The sequence below is a fragment of the Papio anubis genome, chromosome 12 (genome assembly GCF_008728515.1).
Source record: "Papio anubis isolate 15944 chromosome 12, Panubis1.0, whole genome shotgun sequence".
Classification (NCBI taxonomy): Eukaryota; Metazoa; Chordata; class Mammalia; order Primates; family Cercopithecidae; genus Papio; species Papio anubis.
The window spans coordinates 79,798,207-79,810,361 of record NC_044987.1 but is presented as its reverse complement, the minus strand read 5'-3'; the positions used below and the strand labels follow the sequence as shown (position 1 = coordinate 79,810,361).

Below are 12,155 nucleotides of genomic sequence, written 5' to 3'. Positions count from 1 at the left end.
CTTGTAGATCCTAATAGCCCCTTAAGGGCACTCTTACCATTTCTTTGTTCACCTCTGTATCCTTACTGCCTAAGCATGCCTGGGCATGCCATCTAAATGGTGAAACTGCACTGAGTTACAAAGGCATGAAATATCCTGGAATGTTCAGGGACTACAGGAAATCAGTATGATTTATTAAGTAAACTATTTGTTAAATGACAAAAAGATGGTCAACCTGTCCCAACCTTTGGTAAAAGGAAATGATGATGCTTTAACTTATAACTTCCTATTTTCAATTAAAAACTGATATCAGATGCAACTACTTCAGACAAATATTCCCTCATCTGTACAATTAATCACTTCCCGCTAATACAATACATATGGTATTAGAAAGACTTTCATGAAGAAGCCACACTTAAAGTAAAAACCTTAAAGATGATCAGGGAAAGGAAGAGTATACAAGGCTAAGGGTGTCTTTTATATGCCTCTGCTATTCTGTTATAGAGCACTACATTACAATTCTCCATTTATGTTGGCCTCTCCTTCTAAATGAATGTCTTTCGGGCTAGAAATTACATTTTGATTATTTGTTGTATTCATAGTGCCTAGCACGGAAGCCCACACATAGGGTTCAGTACATGTTTGAATGAAAAGTGCTGTTGCATAGCACTTTTTTTTTTTTTTTGCAATCTCTGCCATTTAAAAAGGCTTGCAGCCCACTGCTTCTCTAGATTTCTCTCCTCCTGCTCCCTCACACATCATCGGTTTTCCACTGCTCGATATCAATGACTACTATTTCCTTATATTCCATTTTTTTGTGCTGCTTTCTAATCTTCCCCAAAAACTATCCATGCAAAGGTCCCTATGTTCCATTCCTCTTTCCTCAAATTATCAGTTATAAGTAAACATTATATTTTAATTTTAAGAATATATTTGTTCACCTGAACAAAACATACACTGAATTTACAAATCAAGGCAGAACAAAAAAATTAGTTTTATGACTGCTGAAGAGGTTTAAAACTGATAACTATTAAAACTAATTTTTGTGTCTAGGTGACCAAGTTCTACCAAATGCTACTTGTCTTCACAACCCTTCAATAGTATAAATTAAGAGACGGAAAACTGAAAGAACAATTTAACAGACAGTAAAAGGGGGACATATAGAAGATGTGATATGCCCTGTTTTCTGAAATGAATAGTTTTTTCTTTTTTTTGCCCTTTTGAAAAGTAAGGTAGAAAGATGGCTACCAAATCACCATCTAAGCCCTTCTGTTATGTACCCGATACATAGGGTGGAAACTAAAAATCTGGCAAATATTATAAGGTATATTCTGAGTCATCTGGTATATATATCAAATTTATTTTTCTAATTTTTGACTTGTCTTTCCATGAGGACTGATTTCCTCCTGTTAATACATACATCTACATAAGATGTCTGTAAACATTAGGTACTTTAGCAGTTTTAGAAGATCTTAATGCCAATATTCTCACAATGGTTTCTGTCAGTGCCTAAGCTAAAATAAATCTGAACCTGGGAAGATTACTTCCTTATAGGTCATTACTCCAGGGGTAACTGGCTGAATCAAAAAGGAAAATACCTGGTCAAGCTCATTTCTTATCACAATCTAATAATGTTAATTGACAGCCTCTGTGATAAGTCTAGGGAGAACCCCTCTGACATCTCTAATCAAGAGTCCACTCTTATTGATTATTTGATAAATACACTATTTTGTGCTTATTGCTGTACTTCAGATAGATATTCTAGTCCTGCTTGAGTGTGATTATTTCTCAATTTATTGTCCTTCAACATTGCTGATTTCAAGTGTAAACCTATACCTATCTAGAATTAAACGATTTTAATATAGCTTAAGAATTTTAAGATTCCACTCAAATTGTATTTTAGAACAATTTGAGTTATAATATCACTCAAATGGAGGCTTTAGGATCAGAATCTTTTAAAATGCTACTACAATTTCTTTAATGTCTCTGAAATTTAAATAATGAATTACAGAAATGCAGAAGCATTATTTTCAGCATGGCTTTCAAAAGAGGATCAGGCACATGAATCTCTATCAACTCTATGGACAGGTTATTTTACTCAACTTCAGGGTTCCTCATTTTGTGAACTTTTGCATTCTCTCTGACTAGGTTTAAATACGATTTCAGTATTACAGATGATTCCTCCCACTATGCTAGGCAACAAACACATACCTAAAAGTTATCCAAAGCAGGAAATGTATCTTCCTAAACATTTTTTCATAATGGTAATGTTTCCAAAAAGACTATAAAAGAGTAGACAGAAAAGCTAAACACAAAGAATGGGTTGAAAAAAACACAGATTTTAAAAAGGCTAAAATCCTCTGGGGTTCAGTTTCAAGGGCTGTTGACTCTCTAGGGTTGCAAAAATGAAAGATAAAGTCAAATGGAAGTAAATTTTGAGAGCAATGCATAAGGTGCACCTGGACTTCAATCAATTATGGAAAATATTAGAACTAGACAGAATCCCTTTGAAACAAAGTAGTAAGACATTATTTTATAGTACTCATATTCTGCAGAGGATAAGTCACATGGGAAAAATCTCAAAATTACCTTGGAAAATCTCTTAGGATGTCATTTTGGAGACTAACATATAAACTATCCCTCAGTAAGTTCAATACAACCCGTTCTTTAAGCAATGGTACAAATCACCATTTCTTTGGCTGGGTTCCAGATGAAGTAGATGGCTTATAGTGAGTGCCATACTGTATTAAAAATACACACTTTTATAAAGACAATCACATGCAGTCTAGCAAGATGCTCATCCTACAGAAATCTAAAGAAACAGCAGATGTGTTTCTCACCTCATGCTCATTTTGGGGCACATGTTCAAAATTAAAAAGGAGGGCAGAATCATCTGTACTACTGAGACCATTATTTCTCTGACTCTTTTTTTCAACCTGAATGCTTGCAGTTAATTTGCATAAATTATATCTGCATATGATGCTACTCCACTGGATTTGCTTTAAAAAACGAGCTTTTGGAACTCAACAGCCTCAATGAATAGCATAGGTTAAAAAATACATCCTCATTCAAGAGCAATTTATGAAATTTTATGATTGTTTAAAATGCTTTGTTAAATAGTGTCAGCAGCATATTTTGGTGGATATTTTCAAAAAATCTTCCACGAAATGTTCTTTGATTCCTACTCTCAAGTATCTGGGCCAAATATGTCACAAGTATGACTTGACAAGACAGGTCACAGGACTGTGTTTCAATTCCCTACTAGATATCACTACTTAACTCAAAGGTATGAAATTCAACATACTAATAATTGAGCGTCTGATCCTCACCTCTAAATGTGTTCTTCTTCCAATTTTCTTTGACTTAAAAAGACAGGACCATCATTTTTCAAATTGTATAAGAAACCTTGGAGTCATCACTGATACTGAGAGCAATGGGAGTTATGCCGTTACTCCCCATTATCTAACCCATTCTCAAATCCTGTCAATTTTCTCTCTTAGATAACTCATGAACAAGTCCACTAAAACTGCCTTTGTGTAAGTCACTGCAAATTATTGCCTGAGCTACTAGATTAACCTACCCATTAGCCTCCCACATCCACTCTGGTCTCCTCTTTGTTCTCCATAGTCTAGACACAGTCTTTCTAAAGGGCCCTTCTGATCACAACACTGTTTAAAAAACATCACAACTGAAACGGCCAAATAGCACAAGGTGCTTTCCATCTCTTAGCACCATGATCTACATGCCCCAGCCATGCTAGGCTTCTTTCAACTCCATCAAATCACTGACAACCAGACAGACATTTTTTGGCATTGGTCAACTTTTCAACTGAAGTATTACATACAAACAAAAAAACAGATTTTTAGCTAATGCAAGAACCACTGGTTTTACATAGAACACACACACACACACACAGAAGTGAGCAAATCATTGGGATACATCTCAGTGAACTTTTTCAAGGTGAACACACTTGTATAACCACTACCCAGATCAAGATATGGACCACTCCTAGTACTCCAGAGACTTCTTTTATGCTCCTTTCCAGTCAAAGTCACCCCACAAATTGTAACCACTATTCTGATGTCCATGATCAGATGGATCTCGAACTCCTGGCTTCAAGTGATCCTTCCAAATGTTGGGATTATAGGTATAAACCACTGTGCCCAGCCTTCCCCCGCTTTTTAAATCAACTGTTTGTTCATGAAATTCATCCATGTCGCCAAGCTCATCTTTTTCAATGCTGTATTTTATTCCATAAATATACCACATTTATCCATCATACTTTCTAGCTTGGGGCTGAAGAAGGCTGCAATGGACATTCTTGAACATTTTTTTTTTTTTTTTTGGTGAACATATCAACATATTTCTGTGTGTGTATCTGGACCCAGGAGGGAAATGTTTAAGACACAGGGTAAACATGTATTTAGCTTTGGTAACTACAGCAGGTGGCTGAGATGTACAGAAATATCTTTATCTCAGTGCAGTACTTACGCCTCATCACTCTTAGGCATTTCTTATTGTTATGAGATTCTTTAAAAAAATACCCTACTATCACAAATTTCAAACATACACAATTACAGAACCTCTGACGAACTTATCACCTATATTCGGCACATATACTTCACCTATTCTCTTGAGCAAATACCCTATATTATGTCATTTCTTCCCTCCAAATTCAGTTTGCATCTGTAAAAAGATGGAAATTTTCTTAGATAACTAGAATGCCCTTATCACATGTAACCAAATTTTCAATAATTCTTTAGTATTATCTAATATCCATCGGGTGAATTTTTTTTCCACCGAGGGGTGGCGTTGAAAATAGGGTGAATTTTATCATGTTTCCACTATTAATGTCTCCTGAATAGAGGAACTATCGGTTTTGGCTTGTTTTACTACATTCCCAATGCCTCTCAGCTCCTAGTGTGTGCTACTACTCAAAGAACATTTCCTGAGAATAAACGAAGACATGTAAATGTTCTCATCACCATCTAAGCCCAGCCACAAAGGTTCAGATTTCAGAGAAGAGTAGAAAGTTCAGGACCATACTTTAGACCACATGGTCATTCACAAGGAGGAATCTAAAACCAACTGTAGAGGTGGGATCACATAATGAGAAATGTTCTCCCCAAAGACATAAAATTTACTTAATGAAGCCTATTAAAATATATACCAGATGTCCCATTAAAACCTATGATGCAAGTTCAAGACAAATCTTACTATTTCTAAGCAGCACAGATGTGTTTTAATAATTAGTTTCGTTAGCTGATTAGCTTTGCAAGGTCAAAATTAGGTCAACTTACAACAAAAAGTACTAAGAGCTAATTTAATACCTAGAAATGAGCTTAGAGTTAGTAGGATTCTGTTGTCAGAGATTTTTCAGAAGCATTATAAGATTTAAAGAACACAATTGCAAATAAATGGGCTAATCTTGAAGTTTTTTTCTTAAGCCATTAGAAAAATTTAAAGCTTAATTAAAAAGTAAAATGAAAACAGAGAGTATTATGACTAAGAGATCACTGATTTGAATTGTAAACATTTTAAAGTTTCTTTTAATAGCAATTGCATTAGCCTTAAAAAACTGAATAACTGAAAGACTTGTTTTGATTCCATCCAAAGCTAAATATTGGTGCCTCTTAAATATCTCTATCATTTATCAAGTAGTTTTGTTTTTTTTCTCAGAGTCTCACTCTGTCTGGAGTGCAGTGGTACAATCATTGCTCGCTGCAGCCTTCAACTCCTATCAAGTAGATCATCAAAGAAAAAGCAAAGAACTGAAAGGTAACATAAAATTTACTTTTACTTCACTAACTTTTGTTTACTTTCATTTACCTTTCTAACTTTATTTCCGAACTTTCTAAAATCCTAAATATGTAGGCCGAGATTTATTTTCCAGTTTGGGCTTTAAAAAGCAATTTATCCAAGGATGACTTCTAATTAGGATGTAGAGGGTTGCAAGAGACCCTCACTCTGACATAACAAAAAGAAAATACTAGACTGACTAAACATTTCTCATTAAAACCACAGAGAAGTCTCACATGCAAATAGGTCTAAATATACTGTCTGCAGAGAGGAATAAATTCTTCCTAGCTGAGCAAAAACAGCAGCTTTCATACCTGAGGGCATTTGCCCAATGCTAGGGCTCATGCAGTGGGTAAAGTAGCAAAAATGCCATAGGCGCAAGAACTGTGCTGGGACAAAGAAATACTAGCCAGGCCCAGTGCACTGGTGCACTAGTATAGTGCCCTGGAATATGGAGAAAACCAAAAGGCAGAGCTGGTCCTCTCTTCAAACCAATTCTCCCTCATGTTACTTACTGGAGTGGAAGAAACTGGTGGTTGCGCTGCAAAGCAGGAAGAGAGGGGGGTTTCTTCTAACCCAAAATCTTCTGTGGCCACACAGTTCACTATCTCTATTAATATGACATTACTATTCATTTATCTGCTATTCCAGAAGCTACTGCTTAGAAAGAAGAAGGTATTTGTTTCAAGTACCTCAAGAAAATCTATTTATTTGAACATCAGATTTATTAATGAACCCTCGGGAGAGTAAATACCCTCTTCTCAAGAACAGATGACCCACTACACTGTTTACTCTGCAAGACTCTACTTTTTTTGTTTTGTTTTTGTTTTGAGACAGTGTCTTGCTCTGTCACCCAGGCTGGAGTGCAGTGGTGCTACGTCGGCTTATTGCAACCTTCACCTCCCAGGTTCAAGTGATTCTCCTGCTTCAGCATCCCGAATAGCTAGGACTATAGACATGCACCACCATGCCTGGCTAATTTTTGTATTTTTAGTAGAGACCGGGCTGGTTTTGAACTCCTGACCTCAGGTGATCTGCCCGCCTCAGCCTCCAAAACTGCTGGGATTACAGGCGTGAGCTGCCGCGCCCAGCCAACACTCACTTTAAAACCCACCCCTAGATGTGTCTACCAATTCTCAACTCATGCCAAATCCTAATCAGGACCTTTTCCCTCCAATGCACACAATGAAAGACTTGCTGAGAATTTCATAAATATTTTCACATCCTTCCTCTGAGATGCTATTAAGACTGTCAATGTAGTGGTCATCCTTACTATAGTAAACCATAAACTCGGCTTTAGTTTGATGGTCTTCCCAAGAACTTGGCCAGAGGGAAGGGCTTGATCCTGTGCTTAAGACACTGGAAATCAAAAGGGATCAACCCTTCCTCCTAGCTAGCTAGGAGATATTCTTCTAAGGGAAAATATTACCTACTCTAGTCTGTATTATTCTTTTACACAATGTCTAGCATAAAATACGAGAACAAACTGGAAAATGTGACCCTTAAAAGGGAAGAGAAGCAAAATCACAGATCACTTGGGGAATAAGCAAATTCATCTTAAAAGAATGATTATAAATGTCAAGGAATTCAGATAAAAAGATGGATCAAACTGGTTAAAGAGATAAAATGAAAATGGACATTGTACAACTAAAAAAAATCTGAAATAAAAATATTTATTGGCTAAAAATGAACAGCAGAAAGAATACAAAAAAGAAATAATGAATTAAAAAGTAAGTGAAAACAAATTATTCAAAAGGAATTTAAGAAGTGACTACCATACTTCAAGCTTTTCCTTTATTTTGGGAGGGGCAAAGTTTTTCACTGCTTCATGGAATGTTGGCTGTAAAATTTATTAACTACACTTTTCCTCCAGAAACCCAGTCCCATACCCTAAATATAGAGATATACAGAGACTTTACATTCATATTAAAATGTTCACAGTACTTGCCTCCTTTCATTTAAGTGCCTTTCCAGGGCAGAGAATATGTTTTGTTTTGTTTTGTTTTTGAGATGGAGTTTTTGCTCTATTGCACAGACTGGAGTGCAATGGGGCGATCTCCACTCACTGCAACCTCTGCCTCCTGGGTTCAAGCAATTCTTCTGCCTCAGCCTTCCGAGTAGCTGGGATTACAGGCACCTGCCACCACGTCCGGCTAATTTTTTTGTATTTTTAGTAGACATGAGGTTTCACCATGTTGGCCAGGCTGGTCTCGAACTCTTGGCCTCGGGTGATTCACTCACCTCGGCCTCCCAAAGTGCTAGGCTTACAGGTGTGAGTCACAGTGCCCGGCCATGTTTTGTTTGTTTTTACGTGCCTGCTTTATAGACAAGTACTTGGCACATAGTCAGCATTTAATATTTGTTTAAATCTGTGAATGTAAAGATTTAAAAGGTTATTAAAAAGACATTAAATAGGCAGGCGCGGTGGCTCACGCCTGTAATCCCAGCACTTCGGGAGGCTGAGGTGGGCAGACCACCTGAATCTGGAGTTCGAGACCAGCCTGGCCAACATGGTGAAATCCTATCTCTACTAAAATACAAAAATTAGCCAGGCATGGTGGCATGTGCCTGTAATCTCAGCAACTGGGAGGCTGAGGTAGGAGAATTCCTTGAGCCTGGGAGGTGGAGGTGGCAGTGAGCAGAGATCGCACCTCTGCACTCCAGCCCAGGAGACAGAGCTAGACTTCGTCTCAAAAAAAATAAAGAGACATTAAATCTCTCTCATGACACTACTCAAATTTATGAAGTTTGATAGAATCCAAAATAAAGGACTTTAAGAGGTTTTTAAGTAAAAACAGAGTCATGTGCCACATATCAATGTTTCAGTCAATGACTGCATATACAATGGGGGTCCCATAAGATTATAATACTAAGGGGGCCAAGATGGCCAATTAGAAGCAGCTGTAGTCTGCAGCACTCAGCAAATGAAAGCAGCAAATGAATTCAGCACCTTCAACTGAAGTATCCAGGTTGTCATATTGGGACTGACTGGGCAAACAGCTCAATCCACAGAAACAGAAGAAAAGCAGGGTGGGGTGACGGCCCAACCGGGAGCAGCACTGTAGAAAGTAACATTTCCTCTTCAAGGTTTCCCTTCTTGTTAAAGGATAATAATAATCATAAATGTTAGAAATAATTTATTTTAAAGACTAACTTTGTTCAAACCTCCTTGCTTTGTGCTAATAACTTTGTTAAGCCCTATCCTAAGTAGCTCACAGGCAAGTAGTACATTCTACGTCCTTGTACCTTAACCAAGATAGTTGTGCTAGATGTGCTCACAGGTATGTCCCAGCTCGCAGCCTTAAGAATGTTACTACTTTTCTAAGTCCTTTAGTAAACAACTTCCTCTTTTCCTTTGTCCTTCCATTGCTTTCACCTATTTAGAAAAGTTTTAAATTATTATCCAGTTAGGTTTTAGTTTAGATTGTGAGGTCTGGCTCCAGCCAACGTAAACAAGACATAGCAGCAAAGACAAGCTGCGTAAAAGATATAAATTGCTTCCCTCCTTTGTTCAAGTGTGCTCTTGCCATTGTTCTATCCGTAAGGAGCACCCGTTTTGCAGAAAGTAAAATTGCCTTGCTGAGAGAACTTTTTGTCTAAATGCTGATTTTTTCCTTGCAGGACTGAAGAACAAGCATTCTAACAGCACGAAGCCAAAGGAACCCTCAGTCCCAGTCAAAGGAAGTGGTGAGTGATTGTGCGATCCTGCCCAGGAAACCACACCTCTCCCATGGATCTTTGCACCTAGGAGATCCCTTTGTAAGCCACACCACCAGGATCAATACACAGACCTGTATTGATCCTGGTCTCCACAGAAATACAAACAACCATCAAAGAATACTATAAAAACCTGTACATATACAGGTCCAATACACAGACCTGTACAGAGTCCTGGCAGAGCAGCTGCTGGGGCATACACAGAGACTCAGGAGTTTTGCATACTTTGGCTCCAGGATTCCTGGCAAGGCCAGAGATCTGTCCCTACATACTCTTAGGAGGAGAACTGAATCCAGGAAGCAAGTAGTGTCATTCTGTGGGCCCCACTGGCTTGGAATTCCAATCAAGTTTGCCTGAGAAGGACCAAATTCCCAGGGGGAGGGGTGGCTGCCATCTCTGCAGTTCTGTCAACTTGATTATTCCAGCCTGCCGGCTCTGGAGAGTCCAGATAGTCTGGACAAGGAACGGTCTCCCACAACACAGCGCAGCTGCACTACCAAAAAGGAGCCAGACTTCTTCTTTAAGCAGATCCCTGATCCCATTCCTTCTACCTGGGTGAGACCTCCCAACAGGGGTCTCTAGCCACCTCCTAGCAGGGGCAGTTCAGGCTGGGAACAGGTCAGTACGCTGCAGGGATGGGGCTTCCAGAGGAAGGAGCAGGCTGCCATCTTTGCTGTTTTGCAACCTTCACTGGTCAAAGCCTGTATAACACTTGGTATGAGAGAAACTGAGGTAACTAGGGCCTGGAATGGACCCACAGCAGCCCTATTATTAAAAACAGGAAACATCATCAATGAAAAACCTGACAAAAACCCCATTCAAAGGTTAACAACCTCAAAGATGAGAAAGGATCAACACAAAAATGCTAAAAACCCAAAAAACCAGTGCCTCTTTTCCTCCAAATGACTGCAACGCCTCTCCAGCAAGGACACAAAACTGGGCTGAGGCTGAGATGGCTGAATTGACAGAAGTAGCCTTCAGAAGGTGGGTAATAACGAACTTTGCTGAGCTAAAGGAGCATGTTGTAACCCAATGTAAAGAAGCTAAGAATCATGATAAAACATTATAGGAGCTGTTAACCAGAAGTAAAACACTCCTTAGCAAATGCAAAAGAACTGATAAAACAGTCTCTCAGACTTCAGCACAATTAAATTCACTTAAAACCACACAACTACATGGAAATTGAACAACCTGCTGCTTAATGACTCCTGGGTAAATAAGTGGAATTAAGGCAGAAAGCAAGGAATTCTTTGAAACTAATGAGAACAAAGAGAATATACCAGAATCACTGCGATGCAGTGATTAAAAAAATGCAGTTTTAAGAGGGAAATATATAGCACTAAATGCCCACATCAAAAAGCTAGAAAGATCTTAAATCGACATCCTAACATCACAACTAAAAGCACTAGAGAACCAAAAGCAAACAAACCCCAAACCTAGCAGAAGGCAAGAAATAACCAAGATTAGAGCAGAACTGGAGACACAAAAAACTCTTCAAAACATCAATGAATCCAGGAGCTGGTTTTTTGAAAAAATTAATACAATAGACTGCTAGCTAGATAATAAAGAATAGAAGAATCTAATAAATACAATCAGGAATGGTAAAGGAATATTACCATGGTCTCCACAGAAATACAAACAACCAGCAAAGAACACTATAAAAACCTGTACGTAAACTAGAAAACCTAGAAGAAATGGATACATTCCTGGACATATACAGCCTCCCAAGACTGAGCCAGGAAGAAATTGAATCCCTGAACAGACCAATAATGAGCTCTGAAATTGAGGTGGTGATAAATAGCCTATCAAAGCCCCATCCTCCCACCAACAAAAAAAAGCCCAGGACCAGATAGATTCACAGCTGAATTCTAATTCTACCAGAGGTACAAAGAGGAGCTGGTACCACTTCTACTGAAACCATTCAAAATAATTGAAAATGGAAAAGGAGGGACTCCTCCCTAACTCGTTCTATGAGGCCAGCATCATCCTGATACCAAAACCTGGAAGAGCTACAACAAAAGAAAACTTCAGGCCAATATCCTTGATGAACATCAATGCAAAAATCCTCAACAAAATACTGGCAAACTGAATTCAGCAGCACATCAAAAAGCTTATCCACCACGAACAAGTTGGCTTCATCCTTGGGAGGCAAAGTTGGTTGAACATATGGAATCAATAAATGTGATTCATCACAAAAACAGAACCAATGACAAAAACCACACAATTATCTCAATAGATGCAGAAAAAGCCTTCAGTAAAATTCAACATCCCTTCATGTTAAACACTCTAAATAAACTAGGTATTGGTGGAACAGATCTCAAAATAATAAGAGCTATTTATGACAAACCCACAGCCAATATCATACTGAGTGGGCAACAGCTGGAAGCATTCCCCTTGAAAACAAGCACAAGACAAGGATGCCCTCTCTCACTACTCCTATTCAACACAGCATTGGAAGTCCTGGCCAGGGTAATCAGGCAAGAGAAAGAAATATAGCATATTTAAATAGGAAGAGAGGAAGTCAAATTATCTTTGTTTGCAGATGACATGATCCTGTATCTAGAAAACTCCATCTCAGCCCAAAAGCTTCTTAAGCTGATAAGCAACTTCAGCAAAGTCTCAGGATACAAAATCAACAAGCAAAAAATCACTAGCATTCC

At 38.3% G+C, this 12,155-nt stretch overlaps 1 protein-coding gene across 9 annotated transcripts in view; it reads right to left on the bottom strand.

The window, feature by feature from the left end:
* Positions 1-12,155, bottom strand: part of PRMT3 (protein arginine methyltransferase 3) — a 133,513-nt gene that overhangs the window by 25,937 nt on the left and 95,421 nt on the right. The gene's annotated exons all lie outside the window — the stretch shown is intronic.